The sequence below is a fragment of the Tursiops truncatus genome, chromosome X (genome assembly GCF_011762595.2).
Source record: "Tursiops truncatus isolate mTurTru1 chromosome X, mTurTru1.mat.Y, whole genome shotgun sequence".
Lineage (NCBI taxonomy): Eukaryota > Metazoa > Chordata > Mammalia > Artiodactyla > Delphinidae > Tursiops > Tursiops truncatus.
Window position 1 is genome coordinate 62,694,036 of NC_047055.1, and position 15,810 is coordinate 62,709,845.

The window sequence follows — 15,810 nt, forward strand, 5'->3', positions numbered from 1 at the left end:
CAGCAGCCATGGCTCACGGGCCCAGCCGCTCCACGTCATGTGGGATCTTACCGGACCGGGGCACGAACCCGTGTCCCCTGCATCGGCAGGCGGACTCTCAACCACTGCGCCACCAGGGAAACCCTGCACAATATATTCTTGTAGCTTATTTATTTTATACCAAGTAGTTTGTACCTCTTAACTCCCTACCCCTATTGATGATATTGTGTTTTTAATTTTGGTTTCTGCATATTCAGTATTAGTGTATAGAAATGCATTTGATTTATGTGTGTTGATCTTATTTCCTGTGACCTTGCTCAGCCCACCTATTATTTCTAGGAGTTTTCAATCTCTTTTAAAACATATTCTATCTTGCTTTTTTATACTATAGTTTTGGGATTATATGATTTGGCAGATGTAATTATGATATGGGTTGGTTTGGGCTAGAAGGTTTGGGACACAGTTTACCTATTGGTGCAAATGATAATTTTTAAAATTTTTTCTCTCATTTTCAGAAAAACTGTTATACAATATTGGTTAAGAGATCAGCCTCTGAAGTCATATTGCCTAGATTTGAATCCTGGCTCTGTCACTTACTAGCTTGGGATCTTGGAGAAATTATTTAACCCCTTTATGCCTCAGTTTCCATGTCTTTAAAAAGGGGATGTTAATAGTACTCACTTCGTAGGGTTAACTAAGTTAAACATATAAAGTGCTTAGCGTAGTGCCTGGCACATAAAAAGTATTAAATAAATATTAAGTTTTATTATATAACAAGGGATTTTTTTAGTCTACTCTGGTTGGCAATGTATGGATAATATAATATTTTTGTATGTATTTTATTATTTTCTTTAGCATAGAGATTACTATCATTAGAGTAACCGATCTAATACCAAATGTTTCCCTCTTCCCTCCACCCTACCCATTTTGGAATGTGAGAACATTGAAATTCTAGAGAGGAAAGGAAAGGGAAGAAGAATAGGAACTAAGCTTCACAGAAAGTAAACCTTACTGTGCTAGATGTTCTACAAAATTCATGTCACTTAGGTGGTATTATGCCTGTTTTATAGATTTTATAGATAAGGAAGAAGCTAGGCCTCTTGTTCTTTTCTCAATACTATGTTGTCTTTTTACTCCATTATTCTGCCAAAATAGGGGGAATTGGTAGAACCCACTCTGCCAACACCTGTTGAGCTACTTGCCTGGCTCTTTGATTTTCCCACAGGATTACTATTGTATATATCCTTTGCCCTGCTCTCCTTGTCTGTCAAACACATGTCCTCATTTATATTGAATAGTGACTTGGTACCCAGAAAAACAAGGGGTGAGTTCACTGCTTTGACCCATCAGTATCCTTTATTTGGTGGGGGGTAAACATTGCTGATATGTTTAAACATAAAGCACTAACTGACAGGTAGCTGTGGTATAAGAAAAAAGAACATTGGACATAAGTTCAAGCACCCTCCTTCTCTGTTAATTATCACCTGTATGACTTTGGAAAATTTGCTTCACCAACCTGGATCATAGTTTATTTATATGTAAAATGAGTTATTAGAGTAAAAATTAATCTTTAAAGTCCCTTCAAGCTCTAGCACAATTCTATAACATACACTAGTTCAAAGAGAGAAAGGTAAATCATGGTTGTGTGTAGATTACTTTCTAGGGCCTCAGAAGTGCTGATTAGCCTCTCAGAATCTTCACTAGTGTTGGCTTGCATTTTTCCTTTCTATTTATTTATTTTTGACAAAAACATATTGTATACATTTAAGTTGTACAACTTGGTGTTTTGATATATGTCTACCATGTGAAATGATTACCACAATAAAAAATAAACCTGTTAGTTACCTATCATGTTACCATTTTTGTGTGTGTTATGAGAACACTTAAGATTTACTTTCTTACCAAATTTCAAGTATACAGTAGATTATTATTGACTGTAGTCACTAAGCTGTATATTAGATCTCCAGAATTTTTTTATCTTAAAACCGAATGTTTGTACTCCTTAAACAGTATCTCCTCCTCTGTCTCCCCCCTGCCTCTGGCAACTACCATTCTACTTATTGTTACTATGAATTCAACTTTTTAAAAAAGATTCTACATATGAGTGAAATCATGTAATATTTGTCCTTCTCCGTCTGGTTTATTTCACTTAGCATAATGTCCACCAGGTTCATCCATGTTGTCATAGACAGCAGGTTTGCATTTTCTGATTGCCAAAGGCAGCTGTTTTTCCTGTCTCCTGCATTTCCTGCGTCTAGAATTAAAGAGCACAAAGCTCAGTTACATTTTAAATGTAAATCTCAATGAAAAATTTCATAAGACAGAAAATGATTACAAATATTAAATTTCTAATTGTACCTGTGAGCAAATGTCTCTTCCTGTGGTTGAATCAAATGCTTATTTGAGCCTATGCTTTTTACAAAAATGGGCATTTTTAATGCACATTTTTAAATTGAAATATATTTGTTACACATATAACATTGTGTAAATTTAAGGGTGTACAACATGTTGGTACATTTACATATTTTAGTATGATTGCCATTGTAATGATAGTTAGCACCTCTATCACGTCACATAATCATCATTTCATTTTAATGATTGGAATAATTAAGTTCTAATGTCAGCAAGTTTGATAATTATACAACAGTATTGTTGTCTATATTCACTATACTGTGCATTAGATCCAAAGGACTTATGTACTGTTTACTAAGTTTGTACCCTCAACCATCTGTCCTATTCCCCTACTCCCCAGCCCCTGATAACCACCATCTTACTGTCTTTATATAGTACTTGTCTTTCTCTGTCTGACTTATCGCACTTAACATAAAGTCTTCAAGGTCCATACATGTCAGAAATGGCAAGATGCCCTTCTTTATCATGGCTGAATAATATTCCATTGTATACCACAACTGCTTTATCCATTCGTCTGTTATGGGTACGTAGGTTGTTTCCATCTCATGGCTATTGTGAATAATACCAGAATAAAAGTGAGAGTGAATCTCTTCAATATTTTGTTTTCATTTCCTCTGGGAATATAGTGAAAAGTGGAATTGCTGGGTAATATGGTAGTTTTTTTTTTCTTTTCTTTTTTTTTTTGGCTGTGCCGTGTAGCATGTGGGATCTTAGTTCCCCAACCAGGGATTGAACCCATGACCCCTGCAGTGGAAGTGTGGCATCCTAACCACTGGACTGCCAGGGAATTCCCTGGTAGTTCTATTTTTAATTTATTGAGGAACCTCCGTATTGTTTTCCATAGGGGCTGAACCAACTTACATTCCCACCAACAGTTCCCTTTTCTCCTCATCCTTGCCAGTGTGTGTTATCTCTTGTCTTCTTGATGATAGCCATTCTAAAAGATGTGAGGTGATATCTCGTTGTGGCTTTGCTTTGCATTTCCCTGACAATTAGTGATGTTGAGTATCTTTTCATTTATCTGGTGGGCATTTGGATGTCTTCTTTGGAGAAATGTCTGTTTAGTTCCTCTGCCCACTTTTTAATCAGATTTTTTGTTATTGAGTTTTATGAGTTCTTTATATATGTTGGATATTAACCCCTTATCAGATACATGGTTTGCAAAAATTTTCTCACATTCTGTAGGTTGTCTTTTCATCATTTTAATTCTTTTGCTGAGCAGGAGCTTTTAAGTTTGATGTCCCACTTGTTGATTTTTGCTTTTGTTGTTTATGTTTCTGGTGTCATATGTGAATAATCATTGCCATGACCAGTGTCAAGGAGCTTCTTCCCTACATTTTCTTTTAGAAGTTTTATGGTATCAGATCTCTGGTACATTTTGAGTTAATTTTTGTGAGTGGTGTAAGACAAGGGTCCAATTTCATTTTTTTGCCTGTGTTTATCTAGTTTTCTCAGCACCATTTGTTGAAGAGACTATCCTTTCCCCATTGAGTGTTCTTGGTTCCCTTGACTCTGTTTTTGAATATTAGTTGACCATACATGTAAGGTTATTTCTGGACTCTCAATATGTTCCATTGGTCTGTGGGTCTGTGTTTATACCAATACCATACTGCTTTAATTACTATAGCTTTGTAGTATAGTTTGAAATCAGAAAGTGTGGTATATCTGGCTTTGTTCTTTCTCAGGATTGCTTTGGCTATTCTGGGTTTTTTTTGTGCTTCCATACAAATTTTAGGATTGCTTTTTCTATTTCTTTGAATTATGCCATTGGAATTGTTTTTTCTGAATTTTGAATTTTATTTTGAATTATGCCATTGGAATTTTCATAGGGATTGTGTTGAATCTACAGATAGATATGGGTGGCATGGACATTTTAACAATCTTTGCATCCATGAACATGGGATTTCTTTCCATTTGTTTATATCTTCAATTTCTTTCAACAAAGTCTTGTAGTTATTTATTTATTTATTTTTGTACAAATCTTTTACTTCCTTGGTTAAATTTACTCCTAGGTATTTTATTGTTTTTGATGCTATTGTGAATGGATAGTTTTGTTTTCAGATGTTTTATTATTAGTGTATAGAAATGCAACTCATATCTTTATGTTGATTTTATATCCTGCAACTTTACTCAATGTGTTGATTCCTTATAACATATTTTACTTGAGTCTTTGGGATTTTCTCTATATAAAATCATATCATCTGCTAATAACAACAATTATACTTCTTCCTTCTCGATTTGGATGTCTTGTAGTTTTTTGTCTTACCTAATTGCTCTATCTAGGACTTTTAGTACTATACTGAATGAGAGTGGTGAGAGTGGGCATCCTTGTCTTGTTCCTGGTCTTAGAGGAAAAGCTTTCAATTTTTCACCATTGAATATAATGTTAGCTATGGGTTTGTTGCATATGGCCTTTATTATGTTGGTATGCTCTTTCTGTACCCAATATGTTGAAAGTTTTTATCATGAAAGGATGTTGTATTTTGTCAAATGTTTTTTCTTCATCTATTGAAATGATTATGTGATTTCTATGGTTCATTCTTTTAATGTTATATATTATATTTATTGATTTGCGTATGTTGAACCATCCTTGCATCCTAGGGATAAATTCCACTTAGTCACTTTCTTTTTTTAATTAATTTGTTTTATTTTTGGCTGTGTTGGGTCTTTGTTGCTGCATGTGGGCTTTCCTTTCTTTAGTTGTGGGGAGTGGGGGCTGCTCTTTGTGGCCATGCATGGGCTTCTCATTGCGGTGGCTTCTCTTGTTTTGGAGCACAGACCCTAGGCACTCAGGCTTCAGTAGTTGTGGCATGCAGACTCAGTAGCTGTGGCTTGCAGGCTCTAGAGTGTAGGCTCAGTAGTTGTGGCGCACAGGCTTAGCTGCTCCGCAGCATGTGGGATCTTCCCGGACCAGGGCTCAAACCCGTGTCCCCTTTCTTGGCAGGTGGATTCTTAACCACTGTGCCACCAGGGAAGCCCTGGTCATTTTCTATGATTCTTTGAGTGTGTTCTTGAATTCCGCTTGCTAATATTTTGTTGAGAATTTTTTACATCTATGTTCATCAGGGATATTGATCTGTAGTTTTCTTTTCCTGTAGTGCTCTTATCTGCCTTTGGTATCAGAGTAATCCTGGCCTCATAGAATGAGTTTGGAAGTGTTCCCTCCTCTATAGTTTGAAAGAATTTGTTAAGGACTGGCATTAATTCTTGAAATTTTTGGTGGAATTTCCCTGTGAAACCACCTGTCCTGGGGTTTTCTGTGTTGGGAGGTGTTTGATTACTGATTTAGTCTCTTTACTTGTTATTGATCTGTTCAGATTTTCTATTTATTCCCGCATCAGTGTTCGTAGTTTATGTGTTTCTGGGAATTTATCCATTTCTTCTAGGTTATCTATTTGTTGGCATATAATAGTTCATAGTAGTTTCCTATGAACCTATGTATTTCTGCAGTATCAGTTATAATGTCTCTCATTTCTAATATTATTTTCTTCACTTGTTTTTTCTTAGCCTAGCTAAAGTTGTCAGTTTTGTTTATCTTTTTGAAGAACCAGCTCCTAGTTTTGTTGAACCTTTCTATTGTTTTTCTGGTCTCTATTTCATTTATTTTCACTATGATCTCTATTATTTCCTTCCTTCTGCTAACTTGGGGCTTACTTTGTTCTTCTCTCTAGTTTCTTGAAGTGATGTTGTTTATTTCCAGTCTTTCTAATACATGAATTTATCACTATAAACTTTCCTTAGAACTGCTTTTGCAGCATCTCGTAGGATTTGATATGTTGTGTTTCCATTTTCATTTGTTTACAGATAGTTTTTTTGTGTCCTTTTTGATTTTATCTTTTACCATTGGCTGTTCAGAAGCGTGTTGGTTAGTTTCCACATATTTGTAGACTTTCTAGGTTTCCTCTTGTTGTTGATTTGTAGTTTCATACAATTATGGTCAGAAAAGATAGTTGGAATGATTTCAGTCTTAAATTTGCTAAGACTTGTTTTGTGTCCTATCATATGATCTATTTAGGAAAATGTTTCATGTTCACTTGAGAAGAACGTTTCTTCTGCTGCTATTGGATGGAATGTTCTATATATCTGTTAAGTCTATTTGATCTAAAGTATGTTCAATTCCAACCTTTCCTTATTGATTTTCTGTCTGGGTGATCTATCCATTGCTGACAGGGGGCTATTAAAGTCCTCTAGTATTGTTGTTTTGTTGTCTGTTTCTCCCTTCAGACCTGTTAGTATTTGCTTAATATATTTAGGTGCTCCTATGTTGGCTGCACATATATTTACAATTGTTATACCTTCTTGATGTAATGACTCCTTTTATCATTATATAATGACAGTCTTTGTCTTTGTTATCATTTTTGGCTTGAAGGTCTTACTTTGCCTGATGAATATGTCTATCCCCACTTTCTTTTGGTTTCCACTTGCCAGTAGCATCTTCTTCCATCCCTTTAATTTGAGCCTATATGTCTTTAGAGCTGAACCAAGTTTCCTGTAAATGGCATGTAGCTGGGTCTTGTTTTTTTACCCATCCAACCACTCTATGCCATTTGATTGGTGAATTCAACCATTTACATTTAGAGTGATTATTGATATGTAAGGCCTTACAACTGCCATTTTATTGTTTGCCTTGTGGTTGTTTTATGTCTCCATTGTTTCTTTTTCCCATTGTTTCTGCCTGCCTTGTAAATTGTTGGTTTTCCATGGTGGAATGCTCTGTCTCTCCTATTTTTAGTTTCATGAATCCATTCCAGATTTTTGCTTTGTGGTTACCATGAGGTTTACATAAAACATCTTATAGATAAAAAAAAAACAGTCCATTTTATGCTGATAGCAACTTATCTTCATTCACCTTTAAAGATTTCCACCCCTTTTCTCTTCCACTTTTCTTTCTTTCTTTTTCTTTTTTTTTTTTTTTTTTGGTCGTGCCATGCAGCATGTGGAATCTTAGTTCCCCAACCAGAGATTGAACCCATGGCCCCTCCAATGGAAGCACAGAGTCTTAACCACTGGACCACCAGGGAAGTCCTTCTCCTCCACTTTTCTATTTTCAATTTCACTATTTGCCTCTTTTTATGCTGTGTATTCATTATCAAATTATAGTGGTTATAGTTATTTTTAATAGTCTTTCCCTTTAACCTGTATCTAAAGTTAAGTGATTAACATACCATTCTAATATGGAATTACAGTTTTCTAATTCTGTCCATTTTTCTCCTTTACCAGAGTATTTCATATGTCATCATCTCACTTTTTGGTTCTTTCATTTCAGTTGGAGAACTCCTTTTAGTGTTTCTTTACAAAGCAAGTCTAGTGGCGCTGAACTCCCGCAGCTTTCGTTTGGCTGAGAAAACCTTTATTTCTCCTTCACTTTTGAAGGATAACTTTGCCGGATAAAGTATTCTTGGCTGGCAACTTTTATCTTTCAATAATTGGAATATGTCAATCCACACTCTCCTGGCCTGTAGAATTTCTGCTAAGAAATCTGCTGATAGGCTAATGGGGTTTCCTTTGTAGGTTACTTTCTCTTTTCCTGTTGCTGGCTTTAATATTCTTTATCATTGATTTCTGAAATTTTCATTATAATGTGTCTTACAGAACATCTTTTTGCATTGTGGTAATAAGGTTTTCTATTAGCTTCATGTACTTGTATGTCCAAGTCCTTTCCCATCATTCGGATGTTCTCAGCTATTATTGTCCAATTAGTTGTTCATCAGAGGGGAGAGAAGAAAAGAAAAACTCAACTATTATGATGCTGACATCATTCCCCTAATACACTTTAAATTTGGATTCCGCTACTGATAGCTGTGTCTTAGCAAGAAATCATGTGGAGTATGAAATTCTATAATACTCATTTTAATTCAACATTTTCTTTATTAAGTATATAAAATATAAAACCTTAGATTTTAGTATAAAATAACAAATATTTTATACTTTATTACAACTTTCCCCAATTTTAAACTTATTTACTACTTTACAGTTTTTGTCCTCTGCCTGTTATATAATTGTTTCAGTATGTTTTAGCTTAGGCTTTCTAATCATTTTTTGGTCTAATAATGTTCTATCTTTCATGTATGAAGATAATAGAAGGAAATGTGCTTTGAGGTATTTTTTCACAGAATTTATGCACTTACAATGATGCTTCTATTTATTTTTGCTTACTAACCTAGGTGTGTTGATGTGATTGACTGAATTTAGGAGAACAAACTGTGTGGTCTTGAACTATTGTAGGAATAAGCTGATGTACTAATACAGTTTTTTTGGTACAACAACCCTGTAATAAGTCCTCAGTTTGGATTTACTGTTGTTAAGTGTCCTTGTTATTCTTCTATTTTTTTTAAGTTTTTTATATCACCATTTAATATTTGAGGGTCTAGTACTAACCTTTGAAGTCAAGAGAATAAATAGTATATCTTATGCCACACTCAACAAATGTTCTAAAATAGACACACTTTTTTCTAACACTAGAATTTTATAGGTTATTGGTAGATTTTACTTTTTTCCTATAAAATGGTGGGATGGATAACTAATGGAGAGGACAGTGAAAAAACGAGTAACGTAAGAAAAGAAGCACATCCTTATAATTCAGGATGCCAAAAAGTGAGGAAAGCAAAGCTATTATTGAAGACTAGATGAAAAAGTCAGTCTGGTTCTAACCTTATTAATTTGGGACACAGTGTTCCATATTGTAATTTTGAAACAAATAGAATTTGATTACATAAAATGGTGCATTAATATCCAACATACACTAGAATATTATACACTTCAAATTATGCTATTTTTCTGTTCCTTTTTTCAAAGACCATTCAGTATTATTAATTTCTAAAGGTAATTAAATAGCATTTAAAATATTAATAGAAAAAATAGATTTCAGGAGAATATGTGCATTTTATTCAGTTTTAATTAATCCTTTAATATGTTCTTCATAAAATTTGAGTCTTCTTGTGGGATAACTGTGACCTTGTATTCTCTCCCTTTTACTGTTCATTACCACTTCTAATTTATGTGGAGAAAGCACAGGAAATTAAGCCAAAATAAGTTAATTTTACTGTTTGTTACTCGCACTAGTAAAATTACCTGTAAGAAAAAAAAATATGATGAAGTATAGCAGGTATAACATAGGGAAAAGATCCATAAAGGAGGAAGTGACCAGTAATTCATGATAGAAAACATACAGGTTAGGCAGAATATTTACAAATATTAGATATAATTTAACAAAGTGAACTAGAAAATTTAACATAAAGACATTCAAAACTTGTAATGGTATTAGTACTTAAAGTGTGATGAGTGGTGATATTTGGTTCTAAACAAACATATCTAATAGGAAGGTAAGGAGTAGCAGTGCATGTTAAATGTATTTACAAATCCATAGGCCAAAATGTGGCTGTGCTATGAAAAACAGTGTGTAGAGATTGAGTGAGAAATTTATATTGGATTATATTACAGACTGGACAGTATGGATGATGCTTTCCTAATGGAGAGGTAAAACAGGATATCTATATCAAACTAATAATGAATGTCCTTTTATTCCTCCCCACTCCAATTTAGTTATTATGTTGAGCCATTTAAAATTACTACTTCTATTTGTAGAAAATGGTTGAATATCAACAATTTCATATGGTTCAATCCATATAAGAATACCCCCAAAACACCTTTAATGTTCCAATTAGCATATGGGGAAGGAACCTATAGATTTATTAAAAAGGAATAGATGGAATAAATTTATAACTAAAATGTAAGTGCTGGGGATAATTATATTTTGCTTTAGTCTTCTCTATCAAAGAGGAAGATCTCTAAACTGTATAAAGGATAGAGCTAGCATGGTTAAAAGAAAAGAAAACCCAAGATGCATGAGTACCTAGCTGCTTTAAGAGTCCCAAATGAATTAAGTCACAGTATACTAAACCAGTTTTCACTGGCAGGTATTCTTTGTGAAATCAGAGGAGACAAGAGAAATGGAAATGACCAATGGACAAGTGTACAATAAGGGAACAAAGAACAGATCTTTAAATTATTGATCGGTGAACTTAGCTTTAACCCCAGGAAAATTTTAGACAGGCTTATTTAATAAGTGGTTTGTGTACTTTTAGAAAAGAAGGAGGTGATCACTAGAACCTTAAATACATTTACTAGAAAAGAATGTTAAACTAACTTTAATCTGACTATTAGATAGCATAAGGCAGCTGTTTTAGAAAACTAATGTAGTCTTTGCAATCTTAAATTGCATTTATAGAGGCATAGCTGGAAATAATCCCCTGTACTCTGTGCTGATCAGACCACTGGGGATATTTTGCTCAGTTGTTTTTTTTTTTTTTTGGCCGTACCACGCGGCATGTGGGATCTTAGTTCCCTGACCAGGGATTGAACCCGCACCCCCTGCATTGTATGTGTGGAATCTTAACCACTGGACCATTAGGGAAGTCCTTGTATTGTTTTAAGAGGCTCAGACATTGATGAACTAGAGACTTACCTTACCAGAAAAAAGCAACCACAGTAGTGTTTATGGTGAAAGAATGCTTTTTTCTATAGGGAATGATAGGAAAGAAAGGTGTTTGTAAATTATGGCTGTGAGTAATATAGAGGAGACCTCACATGTTGAGAGAAGACTTAAGGCACAAATGATAGCTATCTTTAAATATTTCATGGGTTACCATATAACAAAGGGATTTGACTTTTTTTTTAAGTGTAGCTCTCAAGGGCTAAACCTGTGATTCTCTGGAACTTGGAGGGAAAGAAATTGAGCTCAGTGAAAGGTAGAGTCTCTGCAAAATTAGAGCAGCTCAACATATAAATCATTCATTTTTGAGAAATAATCTTCTCTTTACTAGAAGTGTATAGGCAGAGGCTGAATGGCTATCTACCAGATACATTATAGAAAGGATAATTTTGTGGGGAGGGAAGTTGGACTAGAATTGGTAGTTCCCAAATTTGGCACAGCATCAGCATCACTTGCAGAACTTATTAGAAAAACACATTTTGAGAGATATGTATTTCTGCAGATCACTTCATTAAAGTATCTTATTCATTCCTGCAATTGAGTAAACGATGAAAGCTTTTGCCCAGTGGAATAATGTAAATTCCACAAGGATGGGAATCTTATTTGACTCGTTTATAAGTTGTATTCTAGTATCTGTCACAGTGCTTTAGCTCATAGTAGGTTGTCAACAAATACCTTTTAAAGAGAGAAAGCAATTATTCCATTTGTAGCTGTTTATTAATCTCTGTGACTTAAAAAGTTTATAAAATACACTGAATAAGTCTTATCTTGTTATTACTTGAATCTTTAAGCATTTTGGTCTCTTGTTGGGTTAGTTCATATATCATGTTTTAGAGAACAGTTTGGAAACTTATCCTACAAAGATTTAAAGAGAAACACTTAGGAGACATAGTGGATTCTGAATGTAATATTTCGTATTTAAATACATTTTATATGTATGTATATTTGACTAGTTTATCTACTAATTGAATTTGTCAGCATTGCTAAATACAAAGAAATTATTGTGACATCAAAGATGTTTTTCTCAAAAGTTCTTAATGTATTTCAAGACAAGGTTGGCATGTTCACATCAGTACTCAAGAGAAAATGCTCTGTAGCTGATTGTTCGAAACTGACTATTACCGTATCAGCTCCCCAGATAGAAAGGTGTCATAATTAAGGTGTACTATTTTTCAAGGTTGCCAGGTCCTTAACAACAGTGGATGGAGAAGCAGGCATTTTGTTCTGACTAAAATTATGTTGATTGATTGCCCCGTTCTAACCAGTGTTTTGAGGGTTGTATTGTCATTTCACTTTTGTAACTTTGAGAGCTACATTCCTTAGTAAATTGAAGCTGAGATAACGTTTACTCTTTATAGTGTTTTTGAAATACTTAAATAAGTAATCAAGGTAATTAATTATATATACTAAAACTTATTACATACCTTTGAAATACAGTAGATTTTAGAAAGCTTAATATTGAGATTGCAATAATGAATAGTGGATATATTGGCATAGGATTGTGGGATTTTTTTAAAAATTTATTTGTAGTTGTTTCTCATTAATACTTCCTTCTACTTTGTTAGGGTGAAAGTTTAAATTGCTCATCTCTAATCTTGCATTCTGCTTATAATAGAAGAAGAAACAATGCATTCAAATAGTACATTTGATAGATATTTATTTTTTATTTTTTTTAAAAAAGGGTATATATTTTATTTTATTTATTTATTTATTTGCTGTGTTGGGTCTTTGTTGCTGCATGCAGGCTTTCTCTAGTTGTGGCGAGCAGGGGCTACTCTTCGTTGTGGTGCACGGGCTCAGTAGTTGTGGCTCGCAGGCTCTAGAGCATAGGCTCAGTAGTTGTGGTGCATGGGCTTAGTTGCTCCGTGGCATGTGGGATCTTCCCCGACCAGGGATCAAACCCATGTTCCCTGCATTGGCAGGTGGATTCTTAACCACTGCACCACCAGGGAAGTCCCTTATTTTATTTTTGACTGTTTTATTTTTATTTATTTATTTTTTAATTGATGTATAGTTGATTTACAATATTAGTTTCAGGTGTATAACTGATTCAAAAATTTTTTATAGATTATACTCCATTTATAGTTATTATAAAATATTGGCTATGTTTCCCTTTGCTGTACAATATATCCTCATAGCTTATTTATTTTATACATTTTAGTTTGTACCTCTTAATCCCCTATCCCTAACTTGCCCCTTCCCCCTTTCCTTTCCCCATTGGTAACCACTAGATTGGTTACCAATGGTCTATTCATACTTTCTATTTCTTCCTGGTTTAGTTTGAGGAGATTGTACATTTCTAGGAATTTGTCAATTTCTTCTACATTGTCCACTTTATTGGCATATAGCTTTTCATAGTAATCTTGATAGAGACATTTAAATACAACACAGTCATAATTGTGTGTGTGTGTCCCTTTATTTTATTACTACTTTTGAGGAAAGGAATTACTACTTTTGAGAAAAGGACTCTAAGCATCCCTCTCCCCCGAAGGAGCTATATAATATTTATTCTAGAAGAATGAGATCTACTTTCTAGTAAAATACTCAAGGATTGGTCAAAAGTGAACTCTTTTTAATTGTATTTTTAAAGTCAGTTATCAGCCATTACAAATTTCAGAAAATGTTCTTGATAAAGGATTCTTTAGAGATGTAAGAAAAGCAAAAAGCATCAGTACTGAAAAAGAGTGGCTATATGGAGAATACATGCAAAAGAGTGTTGACAGAACTCCTTATTGTATATAGAGCCTAAGACCTGTTGACATTACCAAATGACTGAGAAAAATGTATAAATATTATCATCTCAGGTGCTATATGAATAAACAAAAATCGCTGAGATAGGAAAGAAGGAATATTTGATGATCCTGCTGTCGAATATGCGATATACCATATATAGGAAGTTTTTGAATAGCTGTTAGTGGACTAGAGAACCTAATAGAAAACTTGTGTTTAAGATAAAAATGTATTATTAGAAGAGTGTTAAGTGAAACTTAAAAAAATCTATACTTTTATCACAAAGCAGTTGGTTTCATTTTTCTTTCTAGTCTTTATACATATATGTATGTGTTTTTTGTATAATTTAAATCATAATCTACTTATAAGTTCATATTTTATATTTTTTGCTTTGTAGCTCCTAAATTGTCCCACATTGATGGAGTTTTCATATTTTAATTATTAATTTTTACAGAATAGTCCATCATATATTCTGTAATTCTGATTCTTTCTCTATCTCTGCTTTTCTGATATTTTTCTTCATATTGATGGTGTTTTTTGTTTTTAAACTTCAAACTGGTTTTCAACCAGGGGCAGTTTTTCCCCAGGAGATGTTTGGCAATGTCTGGGGATATTTTTGCTTGTCACAAGTTGTTGTTGGTGGGGTGTTAATAGCATCTGGTGGGTAGAGGCCAGGTATGCTGCTAAACATTCTACAATAGACAGACAGACCCCCACAACAAAGAATCCTCAGTCCCAAATTTCCAAAGGCCAATAGTTCCAAGGTTGAGAAATCCTTCCTTAAAAGTAACACACCTTTTCCTCTATATATTTACAGAATATGAATGTAAAAAAAGCAAAGCAGAAGTAATGGTTGATTGTTTCAAGGAACTCAGAGCAGTAAGAAATGTTTGACTGGAGAGGGAAGATTGCTAAAGTCCAAAAGTTACGGCGCCTGCTCTTCCCATCTTAGAGTTGTGGCCATTTCTAGAGGTTGACATGGGAAGCAACTGCCAAAAAGGAAACCTCTTACCTAGTACTGATACTTATGGATTTTCCACCATTATTTATTCAGCATCTCAACATAAATATTAAGATTTCTAATGTGTTCTTATGATTTGCATTCAAAGTTGGATTTTTCTATTCATCATTCAATTTTTGTCATTTTATCAGTTTGAGATGGCCAGTGGATTGACCGTTGCCTGAAAAAGACTTCATTGCTCTTAAGATTGAGATGTTGAAAGGTTTCTTATTTTTGATTGTGGCATGCTTCTAATCGTACTAATCTAGCTACAACTCAATTCTTGCCTTAATTTTGCCTTGTTTCAACATAAAGCTATTATTATTTATACTATATTATTATGAAGTATGGTAAAATTTTGCCTTGCCTCAAGGTCACTCTAACTTTTAAGGCTTCTATGTTTTGATTAAAATATAATATGTTGGATGCTGAATACTTTCAGTGTATAAGGGAAGACTGGTGGAATGTCACAGAGCAAGTAGGTGCTTGTATATCCTTATAGGGAACAAGATCTTCGTTTTAGGGAAATGAGTAGAATCCAGGTGGTATTTGGAGGAGAATTTTGCAGATTTATGCTTTATTCTGGCTGCTTTTTAAGAAAATTAGAACACAAAACAAACAAAAAAGGAGACAGGATCTAAGATGACCTTATAAGAGATGAATTCTCAAAAGTTCATTGATTAGAGGGAGAGTCTATAGTTTCTGAAACCAAAAAGGGGGAGAACCTATAGACAAGTCTAGAAAGGATTGTTTGTTACTGAAAATCTATGTGGTGTTATAGTTTCCTTCCTCTTTTTACTGTATAAATCTCTTGTATTACTCTTGAATTTTTAGGCGCAGCTGTTTACAGGGTGGATGGGTGTGAGAAGGTAGGACAGGAGTTCATAAAATTTCCTATATACATTTTAAGATGTATTATACTTAACCAAATACCGTTTTTATTCTAAAATTCTTTCATGTTATGGTAAGATTTACCTATATATATTTAAAGTTACAGTGTCTTTGACTGAAGTATACCAAGAAAGGCAAAATGGGATTGTACTTGGGAAACCATAGTAAGGTAAACAGAAAATCAGACTTCTGGGATTTGAAAGAAGAGTACTCTTAGTGCTTTGTGGTAGTGAACTTGAGTTCATAAAATCATGAAATGTGTGATGGAATTTAGACTTCTCACAGCGTAGAATTGCCATGGTGTGTG

The 15,810-nt window shown here is 34.0% G+C and overlaps 1 protein-coding gene across 5 annotated transcripts in view; it reads left to right on the plus strand.

The window, feature by feature from the left end:
- Positions 1 to 15,810, plus strand: part of BRWD3 (bromodomain and WD repeat domain containing 3) — a 124,235-nt gene that overhangs the window by 28,960 nt on the left and 79,465 nt on the right. The gene's annotated exons all lie outside the window — the stretch shown is intronic.